At 42.4% G+C, this 5,298-nt stretch overlaps 1 protein-coding gene across 1 annotated transcript in view; it reads right to left on the bottom strand.

Moving 5' to 3' along the window:
- Nucleotides 1-1,153, bottom strand: part of LOC103383577 (uncharacterized) — a 10,768-nt gene extending 9,615 nt beyond the window's left edge. The window contains exon 1 of the mRNA XM_008316763.3: nt 649-1,153. The gene's annotated coding sequence lies outside the window, so the exon portion shown is untranslated. The remainder of the gene's footprint in view (nt 1-648) is intronic.
- Nucleotides 1,154-5,298: the final 4,145 nt, after the last annotated feature.

Below are 5,298 nucleotides of genomic sequence, written 5' to 3'. Positions count from 1 at the left end.
CCCTGACCTCCCCCCTCCACTGCTGTCTGACCATTGAAGTCTTTGTTTACTTTGTGCCTATGTCAGAGGAATTTTGACATCCTGCCAGAGAGAACCTCTAAGCACTTTCTCTCAGAAAGCACTCCTGTTGCCTTTCAAACAGAATTGGACCCAGCGTGGACGCAATACAGCCCTAAAATTACACTTCATAAAAAAAATAGAAAGTTTGTCGTGCTGAGGCAGTGGATTTACTACAAGTCTGCTATATTACTCCGGTGTCGAGAGAGGAGCTCCGCGGCTGTGTGGGCCAACACCGAATAATCAGAAATGGAATTTTAATTTAGTTGAGAAAGTTTTCTCTTTTTAGGGCTGGATAAATACGTGCCAACGTAATCTACAAGGGAAGAGTATCGCCGCTGAACGCACATGTAGCTCGCTAGTAAATATATACATCAAAAGATGACAGTTTCCCAACATAGAAAACAAGATTTTCTTCAACCCACTTTATATCTGTTCCAATGTAGAAATTGGTTTTGTTGATAATAAACTGTCGACAGCATCAGATGTATTTGGCCGGTTTTGATGTTTATAAATATATAAACATCAAGACCAAATGTGCGCTCATCAGAGTAGCTTTTCTCCAGATTAGAAAAAGACGTTTCTTCTTACCTCTTGACTTTTCCCTCTGCTCTCTGGCAAATGATGTTTATTTCTCAGTGAACTCACATCTCTCTGGGTCCAGCTGCTCACACCCACTCGTAAACATGTACACGCTTCTATTTCCTTTTGTGCAACAGCTCTAAGGTACCTTGAGTTCCTGAGTGGACACGTTCACGTGGACATGAATTAACTGGTGTCGACACAATAGTCCCCTCTTTACTTTCATCCTTCCTTCCTTCCTTCCTTCCTTTCTCCCCTCCTTCCTTTACACCCTAATGAACAGCATAAATATGTTTCCCATATGGTTTAGAACGGGGCTTGAACAGGGTTGTCTTGGAATCTCGCAATCTGTGCCTTTTTCTACTCATCATTATAACAAAACGGAGGAATGATTCACCTCACATCCTCCTGCAGTCGTATCACTGATACATTAACATGGAAGGAGCACCAGCTAATCCTGCTCCAGAGCTTACTTTAAAGGCTCGTCTCTTCCTCTAATGCACCTCCTTTATTCAAACAAATCCTGAAACTGTGTTATAAGCTGTAATAATAGCGTCTGATGAGGCACCGTGAGCGGTTCTCATTCCCAAACACATTAGCGTTCATTATCACGAGGGCTTAAGAAGTGCAGTCGGAAGCTACGCCTCACTGTATCTTTTTGTCCTCTCACCGCTGAGTGCCTTTCAGATTTTCCATTAGGCCTGAAACCACACACACGAGTACAATTTACTCGGCCACAATATGAGTGTCTGTACGGCGGCGGTGGAATAAAGTTTTAATGGATTCGTGTCAGAGACATATTGGCGTTTGTTGTTTTACCATGCATTTTTAAAGAGATTTCTAGGTAGATAACTGATTACAACAGCTCCTCTGAAATTTATACAACATCAAGTACAGAACTGTTGCATCTTTCCCAGTGTACTAATTGCTATAATTAGTACCTTAAGTTTGGCCAGGCCAAGGCCTTAGCCTCGATAAAGTCTTGTTTTCTTTGGAATGTTTGGGTGGGTGGATGGTTGGTTGGTTAATTGGTTGGTAATATGTTTTGTTGGGTTGTTGATTGGTCCATTGATTGGTTAGTTGATTGGTTGATAAGATGGTTTGTTTGTTGGTTGGTTGGTTGGTCTAGCAACTAAGAACTAGTAATATTTATTATTATTATTTTATTCTCCTGTCCTCTTTGATCAGATAAATGGAACCAAACGATCACAAATGCAGTTTGGATTGTGCTGTATGCTGTACTTCACACACCTGTGTCTGGACAGAACAAAACATCACCTCCTTCAATTCTTCACCAGACAAAAAGGAACAATATCACAGAATACAAAATGAATCATTTCACACTTCGGGAAAATATAGACATAATGCAACACATATACAGTAAATTAATTTCACATATGCAGTAATAATGATCCATCATGCAGTATTTGTCAGGGACGTCACGTTGACAGAAAAGACCTCTGGGGACATCTAAGGTGAACTGTGTTTGGTTTGGTAGACGAAACTTAAGTGATTGACAGACTGACAGTCGGGTGCTGCTGGTAGTGAAATTTTTATTCAGTATTCTTCTCGTCCTTTTTCTTTGAGTCCCTCACACTTTGTTCAGGTTTTTGCCACCAGAGGCCTCCTGGCAAAAATAAAGGGATTTATATGCCACTGGAGTTCTCTCTCATCAATCCTGTTTGCCATGCTTCAAAAGACGCTGCCCCTCCCTCGCTTTCTCTACCCAGTCATCCATCCAACCATCCATCCATCCATCCCGTCTTTTATTCCACCCCTTTGCATCCATCTCTTCATTTCCCCAGGTTGGCGAATTGATTGCGTTAAGCTCTTGGAAAAAGGCAGCCTCCGGGGACAAATGCTGAAGCAAAGGTCTGTTTTAATGAAAAACTGAAGTCTACGCAATCACGCCAACATACCCACAGCCTTCATCAACTGACTAACACACTCTCAGTGTGAAAACAGGGCGGAGAATGAAGGGCAAATCTGGAGATAAATGACTTTAGCTGTGAGGACTTCACATCCTGTTTGCTTAAGATTTTATTAATATCAAAAGGATTCCACCTCATTCTGAAGGTGAGGCGGTGAGAGACGTCACAATATGAAACCAGAAGAATTGATCTAATGTATGAATGGTCGTGGGTTGATGTTTGTGTGTGTGTATTGACAATACAATGTCACAATGACACATTCTCAACAACACAGTTGAATCCAAAGAGCACAGTCCTCATCAGTATTCTTCAGTCTGCGGCGGGTCCTCCACTTCATATACTTTCAACCAGGCTGTCTTTGTTTTTCCTAATCACCCCCCCCCCCCCCCCCCCTGCACCCCTCGTTAATTCCTGCATCACTCCTCCGCCTGTCTTTCTGCTGCATTTGGACGATCAATAATGTAATTCTTAACCAGTGGCAGCTGTGTGCTGAAGTAATTACCTTTTCCATTATCTGACCGCATCTCTCATTATACTGTAAGCAGCCTTCATTAGAGCTTCAGACAGAAGAGCACGTGTGGCATACACACACACACACATACACACACACATGTTGTACTCCTAAGACCTATCGGCGTGTATAAACATGCAGTGCATATAGAAATAAGTTGAGAACGCAGGACAGACGGGGCCTGTCATCTTCCTGCGCTGCATCTCTCTGCCTCTTTGCCTCTCTTTGCCCAGTCAATCACATAACCATTATCCAGTATTGGTCCCAGGAGCTGGTCTCACACACAGTGCACATCTATGGGAGCATTTCCATTTGGCAAGATGGCTCACCTCCTCGCCTGACTGTGATAGCAGTGCAACCCCGGGGAAATAAGGAAAGTCACAGCCAAATCAAATCCCCAACACAGTGAGGAAAGCAGGGGGGCGGGGGAGGGCCCCGGCACGGGTCGACATGTTAGAGGACTGTTAAGGATCCTGCCGGAGCCAGATGGGGGCAGTTTAAAGCTTTAATATTGTTAACACAGGCCGGGCTCCCTCTCTGATTTCCACTGTGGATAACTGACGAGAACGGTTCCGTAAGATTGATTTAAAACCATTTGTCAAATTATATCGACTTCAGTGCAGTATGTTTTATTTGTCAGGATCCACGCGGTTAATAACAAACTGTGTAAAAACAAACAGTCAGTGTTGTTTTTTAGCAGCTACGTGCTGCTTGTTAGCCGCTGCAGCCATGGTCTATTTGATGAGTTACAGGTGAAATCTACTGCGTGACAGGAGGGAGGCCTGACTCTTCGTCACGATGCCACTACAGCTGTTTGTTTAGTGCCCAAAACCTTGATTATTGAAATGACTAATTAAAAAATAACTTTCGGGTCAAAACGATGTGCCCTCCATCTATCTGCCGTTTTTTAGCAGCTACGTGCCAATTTTAGGACAGTTGTGGCCCGCCAGTCAAAAAGTTTGCCCCACCTGAGCTAATAAATATAAATAATTGAATATTGTGGTTGCATAGCATAGCGGTTATCACGTCTGCCTTACACTAAGAAGATGCTGGGTTCGAGCAACTCCCATGTGGCAGCCTGTGAGTTACAACCATGTGGTTCCACAGTGTAGTGTTTATCACACCTGCCTTACAAATCTGCCCTACATGCAGAAGGTCATGGGTTCGTGTTCCAGAGAAATCACGTATCCTTGGTGATTCACAAAGAATCACACAACTGAGGGACTCGTTTTTTTTAATATATATGAAAATAGATACATATATTGTCAATACAAAAACTAATATTAGTGGAAATAACAAAACACAGTTTTTTTTGCTCTCTCTGTCTCCCTCTCTCTCTCCGTCAGCTCTCTGCCTCTCCTTATATACAAATGGCTAGCCTGACGGCAGTTTACTAATGGTGTCAGCGGACTTCAATTAGCTCACAGCCACACGCCGTCCTCTCTGCCAGACAGGGGGCTTTAAATTGTGTGAAATGCAAAAGCCATTCGATGAGAGTGGTTAATGGGAGTTAAAATAGCCAGAGAGAGGGGCAGACGGTCAGACAGGGGGCACTGCAGCGTCGAGCGAGTGGACATTTTCAATCTTTGTTTTCCACTCTCATTTTCACTAAGTGGCTGAAGGTAATAAACACTCGATGTCAGTGGAGGAGGTGGGTGACCTCGTTTGGCAACGCGTAGCAAAATACTCTCTTTAAAATACATTGTGATTTGATTCACAGGGAATAAATGGATTATTAATTTCAGACAGAATTACTTCATTTCAGTCCATTAGTTTTGGGCAGCATTAAATGGTGGGGTTGAAAGAAGCAGCTCGGTGATTGTTATTCTGGAACTGCTGGGAGTAAACATTGTCGTTCTGTTAGCTTTTCTAGTTGAGTTACAACTAGAATTATCATTATTGGTGTTCATTTTTTCTGTTTGTTTTTTTTTACTGGCAATAACATTGCTGTTTGAGTCTGAGTCTGTGATGTATGACAGCGTTTTTAGTCAAGAAGAAGCACAAATGTTAGTGGTGAAGTGCAGTATAACTGGATGAATTTCATTTCAAAACTTCTATCATCTCTTAAAATAACAGCAACTTCTGTTCACTCTAGGATTTTTGGCTCATTTTACCCTGCCAGCATGGAAGACAATTACAATATTTAATTTAAAAATAGATCAATGATAAATGTCGACGTGGCAGTGATTGTCTATTATTAGAGTCTATGTTCTAGAA

This window comes from Cynoglossus semilaevis, chromosome 9 (genome assembly GCF_000523025.1).
Source record: "Cynoglossus semilaevis isolate Cse_v1.0 chromosome 9, Cse_v1.0, whole genome shotgun sequence".
Classification (NCBI taxonomy): Eukaryota; Metazoa; Chordata; class Actinopteri; order Pleuronectiformes; family Cynoglossidae; genus Cynoglossus; species Cynoglossus semilaevis.
The sequence above is the reverse complement of the archived record's forward strand: the minus strand, read 5'-3'. Positions and strand labels throughout refer to the sequence as shown.